General features: G+C 35.0%; 1 pseudogene; it reads right to left on the bottom strand.

The window, feature by feature from the left end:
* Positions 1-3,249: 3,249 nt before the first annotated feature.
* LOC122739684 lies at positions 3,250-3,830 on the bottom strand (annotated as a pseudogene).
* Positions 3,831-13,852: the final 10,022 nt, after the last annotated feature.

Raw genomic sequence — 13,852 nt, 5'->3', positions numbered from 1 at the left:
CTGTCTTTTTTTACTGCAGTTGAAGCATAATAGATTCTCTTCCAGACATTGATATTAACTCTTTGTGTGTTTCTATATCATTTTTGTAAACGTGGATTGTTGGATTCTAGTGTCTAATCCATTCTGCTATCTGCTTCCATTTTATGTGTGAATTCATCCCATTCACATTAAAAATTCTGATTACTAATGCTGGGTTTCCCTCCACTGTGTTTTGTTTGTCCTTGTTTTTCTTTTTATCCTCTTCCTCCTCTAATATCTATTTTGCTTTTGACCACTTTCTTCTTTTATCCCCTCTTCCTTTTATCACCCTTCACCTTTTCTCTAATTTTCTTCCCTTGCTACTTCCCTATTGGAAAAGATAAATTTCTATAACAAATCTCTCTCTCTCTCTCTCTCTCTCTCTCTCTCTCTCTCTCTCTCTCTCTCTCTCTCTCTCTCATTGAGAGTAAAGTTCAAGTGCTGCCCACCCTGCCATTTTACATTTCACTGTAAAAGCTTTTCCTTGCATGGCTCTTTTATTTAATTTATTTTCCCCCATATGTCCTCTCCCTTTCTCTTTCTTTCAGTGCATCCTTAATTCTCACCCATCCATTTAATCATGCTAACATAACTGAATCACTTCTATTTTCAGTTAGAATCCTTCTAATTGCCCTAATAATGATAAAGTTCTTAGGCATTACATGTCTCATTATCCTATATAGGGATGTAAATAATTTAACTTTATTGAGTCTCTTGTGACTTTTCTTTCATGTTTACCTCTTCTATGCTCCTTTTTAGTCTTTTATTTAAAAGTCAGATTTTCTACTCTCCTTGTCTTTTGTCTACAATGCTTAAAAGTACTCTATTTCGGGGCAGCTAGGTGGCACAGTGGATAGAGCACCCGCCCTAGATTCAGGAGGACCTAAGTTCAAATCTGACCTCAGACACTTAACAATTACTAGCTGTATGACCCTGGGCAAGTCACTTAACCCCAATTGCCACACGCGCGCGCGCGCGCACACACACACACACACACACACACACACACACACACACACACACACTACTCTATTTCATTAAATATCTATATAATCCCTTGAAGGATTATACTCAGTTTTTCTGGGTAGGTTATTCTTGGTTGTAATCCTCATTTGTTTGCCTTTCAAAACATCATATTACAATCACTCTGCTTCTTTAATGCAGTAGCTGCTAAATCTGTGATCCTCACTGTGGCTTCATGATATTTGATTGGTTTCTTTCTGGCTCCTTAAAGTATTTTCTCTTTGACCTGGGAGCTCTAAAATATAGCTTTAATTTTCTTAGGACTTTTCATTTTGAGATCTCTTTCCTTTAGTGATCAATAGATTCTTTCAATTTCTATTTTACCCTCTGGTTCTAGGATATCTGGGCAGTTTTCCTTTATAATTTCTTGAAATATGATGTATAGGATCTTTCTTTGATTCTGACATTCAATAATCAAATCATTCTTATTTTTTCTCTACTTAATCTATTTTCCAGGTCAGTTGTTATTCTTATGAGATATTTCACACTTCTATTAATTTCTTTCTTTTGATTTTGTTTAATTGTTTCTTGATGTCTCATGGAGTCATTAGTTTCCATTTGTGCATTTTTTAAATTGCATTTAAAGATCCAACCATTCTGGAGAGCAATTTGGAATTATGCCCAAATTTCTATAGAACTGTGCATATCCTTTGATCCAACAATACCACTGCTAGGTTTATATGCCAAAGACATCCCCAAAAAGAGAAAAAGATCTATTTGTTACAAAAAATATTTATAGCAGCTCTTTTTGTGGTGGCTAAGAATTGGAAATCAAAGGAATGCCCATCAATTGGGAAATAGCTAAACAAACTATGGTATATGATAGTGATGGAATATTATTGTGCTATAAGAAATGATACACAGCATGACTTCAGAAAAGCCTATAAAGGCATATATGAAATGATGTATTATGAAGTGAGCAGAATTAAGAGAACATTGTACAGAGATACCCCAATATTGTTTGCTAAAGAACTTTGAATGATTTGACTATTCTCAACAATACATTGATCCAAGACAATCCCAAAGGACTATTGATGAAACATACTAGCCACCTCCAAAGAAAGAACTGATGTTGATGGAACAGACTGAAGCATGTGATTTTTCACTTTCTTTCATCTTTTTTTCTTTTAATCGTTTGCCTGTACAAAATGACAAATATGGTAATGTTTTACATAATCATACATGTATAACCCATATATGATTACCTTATATATTATACCTCAGGGAGGGGAGGGAGAGAGATAAAAATTTCAATCCAAAAATATAAATATAAATGTTTATTATTAATAAGTATTTTTTTAAATAATGCCAATTTTGAAAGTTAAAAAATTGCATTTAAGATCATTTTCTTCAATGAGCTTATGTACCTCTTTTTTCCTTTTGGCTAATTTTGCTTTTTATGGAGTTATTTTCATCAGTGAAATTTTGAACTTCTTTTACCATTTATCCAATTCTGTTTTTACCTATTTTTTCTTCAATGTTATTCTGTAATTCTTTTTCCAAGCTATTAATTGCCTTTTCGTATTTTCTTACCTTTATATCATTTCTTTACACAACTTTCCCTCTATCACTTTTTCTAAATCAATTTTTAAAAATCTCTTCCAAGAATTATTTTTGAGTCTATGTCCCATTCAATTTTTTTTCTGTGAGGCTTTTCTTGTAGATGTTTTGATGTCAATGTCTTCGGAGTTTTTGTTTTTATTTTTCCTGTTAGTAGCTTTTTTTTTTTATGGTCAGGATATTTTCTTCGATTTGCTCAGTTTTCCACCCTACTTCTTGATTTTGAACTTTGTGTTGTCCATAAACTTTCTTCTATGCTACAGTTAACCTGGATTATTTGCCACCTAGATTATTTTGTGTGCTAATACTGCTCTCCAGATTCACAGACATTGATATCTGCCATGTCTCTAGACCATCTGGACCACTGGGCTTTACTATGAACTATACAGTCACATACCATTAAGAATATTGAGCTTTTCCATCTGTTTTGTACTTGAAAACTATACACACACATATGTATATCTTTTTTCATTCATAAACATTTTATTATCTTGAGCACTATTCTATTTACCATGTAGTTATTGAAAAAAAATTCACTTTACTAAATCATCTTTGCAAATATGTATTGTTCAAACATTCACAGTTTCCTTTAAGAGGCTGCGGCTTGTAATTTATTGATTTTTAAGAAGGCAGAAAATAGAAATGAAATTATTTACACTCCTTTTTTGTAGTAGGTTTCAGTGACATCTAAAGAACTGATTCAGGCTATTTCCACTCCTCTCAAAAAATTGTTTTCAAACTAAAAGACTTGAAGTATTCTGGGTGATGAAAATCAGTCTTCTGTCCTTTTTATCTCATCTTGAGGTATGAGGTAAAGTGCTTCATAAGTTCTTTCAGTTTTTGATCCATGAAGAGCAAAAGAATTAAATTTCTCTATACCAGCAGGAAAATAACTTCGAGGAAGATGAGCTTTACCTTCACATGTTTTCTCATGTCCAGACACTTCAACTGATAAAGCAATCTCTTGTTTCAATGATTATCTTCTGCTGGTTAGGAAAATCACCAGATGTTGTCCATGAGGACAAAATCCAAATTCTATAATTGCTGGGTTTCATCCTTCAAGAAAAATGCCTCCATCCCTTTATAATCTGATAGTCCTTCAAAAGGCTTTCCTGGCTCTCCAGGTCAGGCTGGAGGATCATTAAAAATGGATCCTCCATTATCAATTGTCCATTGCCTGGGCTCAACTTGATCCACACTGGCTCATAGGATACTGGCAAGCTATCCCAAGTGTATGTGTGTGTGTGTGTGTGTGTGTGTGTGTGTGTGTGCACACGCACACACATGTATATATGTGTGTGTATACACGTGCATTTACACATCATATACATACACATGTGTGTATACATATACACATATATGTGCATCTATACCCACAAATATGCGTGCAGGTGTTCCACCCTTGGAATGTGAGCTCCATGAAAACAAGGATTGTCCAGATTTTCTATCTGTGTTCAATGCTTAGTGCAGCACATTGTACAAAATAGATCCTATCTACGCTTTTTAATTCATTTGTTCATTCATTCAATTGAAAGTTGGCAATAGACTGAATTCTAGACCCATATATTTGTTCTCAAAACACAGAAGATTTTTCTTCTAAATTTTTCAAATGACATCTTTTTAATACTGAATTCCTTTAAAACCAAACACTTTTTGTGCCTTTGTCGAACATTTTGATTCTTTAAGAATTAAAAAGAATAGCCTTACTTTCAGGAGGAATTTTGAAAGTAGTTGACCTCACACAAATATAAGATAGTTTTCCTGTGAGGTATGTGGAAGATCACTTTGCCTATTTTACAGATAAATGGAAAAGCTTTAAAAATATTTTAACATGTATTAGCACCATTTATGTTGGGGAATACAGAAAATTCCATTATGTTTATTACATGGCTTTCATTAGATAGTGAATCAGATCACAGTTCCCTAATTCTGATGGCATGTGGTAAAAGACTGCTACCTCACAGAAACACACACACACACACACACACACACACACACACACACACACACACACACACACACAAGGAAGGCATTAACTCTATTTGTCATCGAGTTCAATATCATTCCTAGCTAGCTTTCTGTTATTAGGTAATAACTGATTGCAATTTCAGGGCAAGTTTGTTCTGTTAAAATTCCATAGTATGGCTTAGAATTTAACCATCATTCTTAGGTAAGCTTGTGTGTTGTGTGGAACTATTGTAGGTTATTTGGATATGAATATGGGCTGCACATAGGCCTGTGATTTCATTGGTAAAATAAAATTCCAGAATGAGGAAATTTCTACCAATGCAAGTTGGCAGTTTCTCTACAAATTATAACCTTAGAAAAAGTTGTCTTAAGTTTGCTTAGGGTCACACAGATATTATGCTTCAGAGCCTTCCTGGCTTCAATATCAGCTTTCTATCTATAAGAGATGTTGTATTTCACTATCTCAAAATTCAATTTGTATTAGTAATTTGGTACTTTGGAACTAATTCAGTCTGTTCCCCACCATACTCCTCTTCACATATAATAAGAGAGAACATTTGTCTAACACTTGTGATGTATTAGTTAAAATCTATTTCTGCTTTTTCTCTTTTTTTCTTACCCTTCAACTCCCTTCTTCTTATGATTACTTCTTTACCCATTCTAAGTCTACTATCACCCCCTTTCCCCACTTACATTTTGAGTTTATTTTTATTTCTATATCAAATTGTATGAGTGTGGGAGGGATGCTAAAGTGCTAAATCTTTTGTCTAATCCAAATGAAAACGAAGTTCATGAGATGACTTTCCCCCCACCCCTTTGTCTACTATTCATCTTATGCAACCCTATTATGTGTGATAGTGATTTATCTCTAGTTCTTCCTTGTTTCCTCAGAAGTATAGTATCCAAACTTCCCATTTTTGTCTTCTCCTAAGTCCATCAAAAAGAAGAAAAATACCCTTAAGATCTCTGTCTTTTTTACATTTCTCAGTGACCCTTGGGGATATTAGGGGTCTCTGTTTTTTATCCCCTTATTAACATATAAACACTTTGTCCCATAGTCTCTTCCAATGGAAAACAGTGCCTTTCTATGTTTTTCCTTGACTCCTGTTTTCATATCAAAATGTTTACTCGGTTTTTAGAAGCTACTATATTATGGACTTCACTTCTCACAGAGCTAAAATAGTCTCATTACAGGTCTAAGTAAAATCCTGAAAAGTCCTCATCACAATAAACTAAATAGAACAATCTAAAGTCTTACTTTAAAATCATTGCTACATGATAGTGAAAAATATGGCAACAGTACTAATGACAGAAGATATTTTAATCTTATTCAAGAGAAACTAACTATAGAATTCACATTTTCCACTAAAATGTAAGTTTATCCTATCAGATTGATTCTATTAGCTCCACATATGGCAGTCAATCATTTCTCCAGTGTCATTTTCTCACATTTTTTCTTTTCCTTTGTGAAAAAAAAAATAATTTGCTTGAGATCGGGCTGATAAAAGAGGGGACTGTAAAATAGAGTTCCAAAGTTATACAATATATATGAAAATATCTTATCATGAATGCATGTAATATGTAAACTATAAATATACCTATATTTGTATATGCATATATATAAACACATATATTTGTATATGTCATATACCAAACTTTAATTGAAGTATGAATTCCATCACATTTGAGTATGAGTAAGAAGTTGCTAAGGCCAAGAATAGTTCATACATGTTCTTGGTCTGCTAATACACCTTGAGTTTCATCTGAAAAACCAGAGCTATTTTCAGACTTGAACCATTCCTAAGCAAAGCTTGGCTGCCAGTGAGTTCTGATGAAATCTGCAGGGGGTTTCACGTGTACCCAGATGGAGACCGGTTCATGAATAGTGGCCTGTGTTTATTTCTGTGCTTGTCTTTCTTCACTCATTCACAATTTTATGTATACATGATGATTTTTCACATGTGTGTGTGTATATATATATATATACACACACACACAAAATAGTGTATATGTATATATATATATATATGCATATATATGCATATATATAGCAGCCATTCATACTTCAAGTTTTGTATATGGTATATACAAATATATATATACATATATATATATATATATATATATATGTTTCTTCTTTCTGTCATTCATAGCTCTGCATGCACAATTTCTAAATAACTAGTAGCTCGTGTTTCAATGAATGCAGTGAATGTTTCAATTTAATTAGAACAATATTCAGTTTCCCAGTGGAAGAGTATTGGTGTATAGTTTTCTAGGGTAGTCCACAAATTCCCATTTGAAGAATAACTTAACTGAACAATACTATTAAAAGCTAGTGTCTTTTCTTCTAAAACTGGTTATACCTGAAAAAAATGTCCTTTAAAAATACAGGTACTAAAAATTATACGGATATGGTGTATTTGTGTGGATACACATACCCTGTCTTTATTTCTCTCTTGTCTTTCATTTCTAATTCCATGATAGATATCTTCACCTGAATGTCCCATAGACATTTCAAAATCAATACACGGAAAAATGAATCTTTTTTCCTCCTGATTCCATTCCTTCTCTTAATTTCCCTTTTTTGTATCAAGGATACTATCATTCTTCTTGTCAGTCATTCACATTGTGACATTCATCCTTCAGTCCTTGTTTTAATCTTTTGGGTGGATGAGGGGAAAAAGAATATCTCCTTCCACAAATTCTATGTCATCAGAGATATTGGTCCAGTAGCAGACAGTCTATCTAGTTGAAATGAGAGATTCTGAATTAACAGGAGACATCACAATAGTCAGAAGTCAGTCATTCTAGAAAAAACAGTTTCAGGGAGCATGAGTTCCTTCTTGTTGTTGTTTGTTCTCGAAGAGGACCATGACATCAGGGTGATGTCATGACTTACAGTGAATTAGATTTAAATGAAGGAGGGCTGTGCAAGGTCACCAACCTCACTCTCTCCTCCAGGGCCATCTGAGTCCAGTGGCAAGATATAATCCAGGATGACTGGAGGTGGCCCCAGATGTTTAAGACAATTGGGGTTAAAGTGATTTTCCCAGGGTCACATAAATGTCTGAGGTGAGAGTTGAACTCAGGTCCTTCCAACATCAGGGCCAGTGCTCTATCCATCGTGCCACCTACCTGCCCCTCATTCAGATGAAAGGCTCATGGTATATACTTTCCCCCTACACCTTCTTCCACTTTTCATCTTATGCATCTCAATTATGTAAGTGATTTCCCTCCCACTCTTGTCTTCTAAGACTATTAAAATAGAACAAAGCTACCCACATACTATTATTTTAACCTTCATGACCAGAGAAGACACTTGTTTCTTATTCCTTTAACAACACATATACAAATCCTTCCCACATATTCTCTTTCCAAACATGCAATTGTATACCTTTCTGTTTCTTCTGGTCCTTGCAATTCCATTACTAAAAGTTTACTCAGTTCTGGTCTTCTCATCAAAAAGACTTGGAAATCCCTTTCCCACTAAAGGTCCCTTTCCCTCTCTGTAGAATTATACTTTTTTTTTTTTTTTTTGCCAGAGAGGTCATTCATTATTGTAAATCTTCTGTTTCTCCCTTACAAATGATATTAACTTCAGGGCAGCTAGGTGGTTCAGTGGATAAAGCACCAGCCCTGGATTCAGGAGGACCTGAGTTTATATCTGGACTCAAACACTTGATGCTTACTAGCTGTGTGACCCTGGGCAAGTCACTTAACTCTCATTACCCTTAAAATATATATATAAATGAATGAATGAATGAATGAATGAATAGATAGATAAATGAATGAATGCATAAATACATGAATTAATAACTATATATAAATAAATAAAGAGATGAATGAATGAATAAATGAATGAATGAAAAAGTAAATAAATGGATAGATAAATAAATGAATAAATGGATAGATGAATGAATGAATAAGTAAATAAACAAATGAATGAATTAATAAACTAAAGAATAAATTAAATGAATGAATGAAATGAGTAAATGAATGAATAAATAAGTGAATAAATCAATAAATAATTGAAAGAGTGAGATGATGCTAACACTTTAGAATGCATAATTTTGATCACATTGAGGATCTTTTTACCCTTGTGCTTTAAAAAAAATCATGTACTGTGATATGTTTTTTAATCTTTTTTCCTGCATTTATTGCTGTAGAATGATTAAGGATAAGGATAGGCCTGTGATTTCACTGATATGAGGAAACTCCCTCTACCAGTATAAGTTGACATAGCCATGGTTAGTGAGGTTAAGGAAGTCACCCAGGATCACATAGCTGAGGCAGGACTCAAACTGCTTTTCCTGCTTCTAAGGCTAGCCCTACTCCACATTTTTCATGGTTATTTGTTGATATGACTTAGATTTATAATTTTCCCAGGGTCAAACCAATCTTCCATTTCTGGAAGAAATCCAACATTTTCACAGTGAATTACATCATTATCTAATCCACTTTGGCACTCAGGTGACAAAAAAATCCAGAGCTGTACTACTACCATGCTTTAATCTAACAAGTTGCTAAGTATTGGGAATAAAAGAACAAAATGAAAAATAGTCTTTGCCCTCCAGGAAATTATAGTCTACTAAGGGCCTCTGAAATTCACATATATTAAATAAATATATGGAAGAAAATTGGAGGATGAAGAGGGCACTAATGGCAGGAAGGGGGGAAGGAGTAGGGGATAATATATGATTTGAGACTTCAATAATTATATTAGGTATTCTAGATTCCAGTAGAGGTAATATTTATAGCAACTCTTTCTGTGGTGGCAAAGAATTGGAAATTTAGGGAATACTCATCAGTTGGGGAATGGCTGAACAATTTGTGGCATATGATTGCAGTGGAATATTATTGTGTATGAGAAATAACGAGTGTAATGATTTCAGATAAAACATCATAAGACCTATATAAAATGATGCAAAGCGAAGTGAGAATTATGAAATCATTGTGCATAGTAACGCCAATGTTGTAATGATGATCAACTGTGAAAGACTTGGCTACTCTGCGCAATACAATCCGGGACAATTCCAAAGGACTCATGATGAAAAAAACACTATCCACCTCCAGAGAGAGAACTGATGAACTCTGAGTACAAATTGAAATAGAATTTTCTCATTTTATTTTTTGCATGTTTTTTGTGATATGGCTAATATGGAAATATGTTTTGCATTATTTCACATGTATAATTGGTTTGCCTTCTCAAATGGTTGGGGAAGAGGTAAAAAGGAGGGAGAAAATATGGAATTCAAAATTTAAAAAGAATGTCAAAAATAAATATGAAATAACAATAAATAAAAAATTGTATAAACTCAATCCATGTGAATCAAGTAATTGCAATAGAACACATTGTCTATTAAGAATATTTTAAAATATATTACATTTACACACATACAGTATTTATGTGTTTATGTGTATGTATATATGTGCATATATATATGTATGTATATGTGTGTGTTTGTGTGTGTGTGTGTGTGTGTCTGTGTAAACTAAACCTGTGATTCAATTTAAATAAGAAAATCTCAGTAAGCAAATTCACACTGTCAGAACAAACCAGCAGCTATTCTAGTTTATAGTCTTAGAGCATGGCCTCAGACAATGAGGAACTAAGGGAGAACTGTGCAGATACTATTTATTAGAGGCTGTATTTGAACCCAAGCCTTTCTGACTCAAAGGCCAATTTTCTGTCCATTATATATCACACCTCGTTTTTTAAATGTGCATCTTTAAAATACACTATAAATGGGGGACAGCTAGGTGGCTCAGTGCATAAAGCACCAGCCCTGGATTCAGGAAGACCTGAGTTCAAATCCGGCCTCAGACACTTGACACTCACTAGCTGTGTGCCCTGCAAAAAAGAAAACAAAACCAAAAAACCCACTATAAATGAAAAACTTGGGGCCCATAGAAATTAACCTTCTAGCTTTTATTTTACAATATAAAAATATATTTCATCTCTGTACAATAATTTATCAGGACAGTACTTCATGTCAGGACAATAATTTGTATTGTATAAGAAAACAATGCCCAAGACTAAAATGATAGCTATAAACCTTTGATATGATTGCAAACATATAGTAGTTAGGCTTAATGAAATCGAGTTTAGATTCTTCTAGATGCTAAAATCAGTCAAACAGAAAAGGAATTTACAATGCTGCATGTTCAAAATATGCAAAAATCAAGTCTTGCAAAACCATAAAACAAGAAAAATTAGAATAAAAATGGGAAATTGCAGGAAGCCATTGAGTATCTTGGCATAGTGGTTTTTTTTTCTTCCTTAATTTTTTTTGTTTTTTATTTTATTTTGTTTTGGTTTTTGATGGGGCAATTAGGGTTAAGTGACTTACCCAGGGTCACACAGCTATGAAGTGTCATGTGTCTGAGGCTGGATTTGAACTCAGGTCCTCCTGAATCCAGGGCCAGTGCTTTATCCACTCTTGTTTGGTTTTTTTGTTTGTTTTTTGTTTGTTTATTTTTGTTTTTGTTTTTTTGCAGGGCAATGAGGGCTAAGTGACTTGTCCAGGGTCACCAAGCTAGTAAGTGTCAAGTGTCTGATGTCAGATTTGAACTCTGGTCCTTCTGAATCCAGGGCTGATACTTTATCCACTGCACCACCTAGCTGCTCCCACTTTATCCACTCTTTTTTTTTTTTTAGAATAGAATTTTATTTTCCAAAATATATGTAAAAACAAATTTTAACATCAATTAAAAAAAAATTGTTCCAACTTCTCTTCCTCCTCTATTCCCACCCCCACCCACTAGAACTCAAGCATTTCAAAATAAATTATACATGAGTAGTCATGGAAAACATTCCCACATTAACTAGGTTGTGAGGAAAAAACAGTCAAAAAACTCCCAAAACTTCAGACTGAGGAATTGTCAAAGAGAAAAAACATTTTTTTAAAAAATGTGTTTCCAGGGGCAGCTAGGTGGTGCAGCGGACAGAGCACCGGCCCTGGAACCAGGAGCACCCGAGCCCAAATCCAGCCTCACACACCCAACACCCACCAGCCACATGACCCCAGGCAAGCCACCCAACCCCAATTGCCTCACCAAAAAAGAAAAAAAAGAGAGAAAAGAAAAAAAAATGTGTTTCCAACTATTTCAGATACTATCACTTCTTTCTCTGTAGATGGGTTGCCATTTTCATAGTCCTTCAGGGTTATATTGGACCATTGCCTTGCTGAAAATAACCACATGCTTCCCAGCAGATCATTTTACACTATTGCTGTTATTTTGTATACAGTGCATTTCACTCTGCTTCAGTTCATGTAGGTCTTTCCAGGTTTTTCTAATAGTATCCTGTTCATCATACCCTAAATAATGTACCTTAAACTTGACAAAGAATTTTCTTCGTATTAGCCCAGCAAAGTCATCATAACTATTTCCCTCCATCCTATTCCCTTCCCATGATATTTACTCTATTTTCCATCTTCTTTTAAACTATTCCTCCTCAAAAATATTTTACTTCTGACTGTCCCCTCCCCTACTCTACACTCCCTTTTTTTCCACCCTTCCTTCCTTATCCTCTTCCCCTCATACTTTCCTGTAAGGTTAAATAGATTACTCCTCCCAACTGGGTGTGAATGTTATTCCTTCCATGAGCCAACTCTGATGAGTTTAAGGTCTTTGAGCTAATTCTATGTTCCAAATTTTCTTCCTCCCTCTCTCCTCAACCCTCCCTATGAAATCAAGCAATTCAATATTTCATACTTGTGCCGTTATGCAGAACGTCTTCACCTTCCTTGAAAGTATTTTGCTTTTTACTACTCTCTCCCAGAATCTGCCCTTCCCTCCTTCCCCTCCCCCCCCTTATCTCCCTCCCCTCCCTCAGGGCAAAATATATTACTATACCCACTTGAGTATGTATGTTAGTCCTTCTTTGAGTCAATTCTGATGATATTAAGATTCAAACACTCCCCAATTCCTTCCCCCTCTTCCCCTCCCCTCCATAAGCTTTTTTCTTGTTTCCTTCATGTGAATAACCTCTCCCCAGACCATCTCTCCCCTTCCCCCTCCCCCAGTCTATTTCTCCTACACCTCAACCCTATTTTAAGGATGTCATTATGGGTTAGTTAGGTGGCACAGTGGACAATGCACCAGCCCTGGACCCAGGAGGCACCAAGCCCAAATCCGGCCCCATACATAAGACACCCCACAAAGAACAAAACATAACATCCCTTCGTATTCAGTTCAGACCTGTGTCCTCTGTATTATCTTCCCATATAGGAATGTTAACAGTTTGATCTTTTAATATCCCTCATGAAGTCTTTTTCCTGTTTATCTTTTTATGCTTCTCTGGGGTGTTGTATTTGAAAGTCAAATTTTCTATTCAGTTCAGGTCTTTTCATAACAAATGCCTGAAAGTCTTCTTTCTCCTTGAAGTTCCATGTTTGCCTCTGAAAGAGGATGCTTAGTTTTGCTGGGTATGTGATTTTTGGCTGTAGTCCCAGTTCCTTTGCCCTCTGGAATATCATATTCCATGCCCTCCGGTCCTTTAATGTAGAAGCTGCTAGATCTTGCTTTATCCTTATTGGAGCTCCACAGTATTTAAATTCCTTTTTTCTAGCTGCTTGCAATATTTTCTCCTTGACCTGGGAGTTCTGGAATTTGGCTATAATATTCCTGGAGGTTTTCCTTTTGGGATCTCTTTCAGGAGGTGATCGGTGGATTTTTTCAATTTCTATTTTAGCTTCTGCTTCAAGAATATCAGGGCAATTTTCCCTCACAATCTCTTGGAGGATGGTGTCTAAACTCTTGTTTTGGTCATGGTTTTCAGGTAGTCCAATGATTTTCAAATTATCTCTCCTAGATTTATTTTCTAGGTCAGCTGTTTTTCCAAGGAGATATTTCACATTGCCTTCTATTTTTTCATTCAATTGGATTTGCTTTACTGTGTCTTGGTTTCTCATAAGCTCACTAGCTTCCATTTGTTCAATCCTAATTCTTAGGCAATTATTTTCAGCAGACAGTTTTTTAATCTCCTTTTCCATTTGGCTTTTCAAACTGTTGACTTTTTTCTCATGACTCTCCTGCATTGCTCTCATTTCTCTTTCCATTCCTTCCTCTCTTTCTCTACATCTTCGTTCTATCTCTCCTACTTTCTCTTCAAAGTCCCTTTTGAGAGCTTCCATGGCCTGAGACCAGTTCATATTTTTCTTGGAAGCTTTGGATGTTGGAGCTTTGACCCTATTATTATCTTCTTCTTCTGAGGATGTATTGTGGTCTACCTTTCCCCCAAAGAAGTTTTCGATGGTCTTCTGCTTTCTCTGCCTACTCA

The sequence above is a fragment of the Dromiciops gliroides genome, chromosome 1 (assembly GCF_019393635.1).
Source record: "Dromiciops gliroides isolate mDroGli1 chromosome 1, mDroGli1.pri, whole genome shotgun sequence".
Taxonomy (NCBI): domain Eukaryota; kingdom Metazoa; phylum Chordata; class Mammalia; order Microbiotheria; family Microbiotheriidae; genus Dromiciops; species Dromiciops gliroides.
The sequence above is the reverse complement of the archived record's forward strand: the minus strand, read 5'-3'. Positions and strand labels throughout refer to the sequence as shown.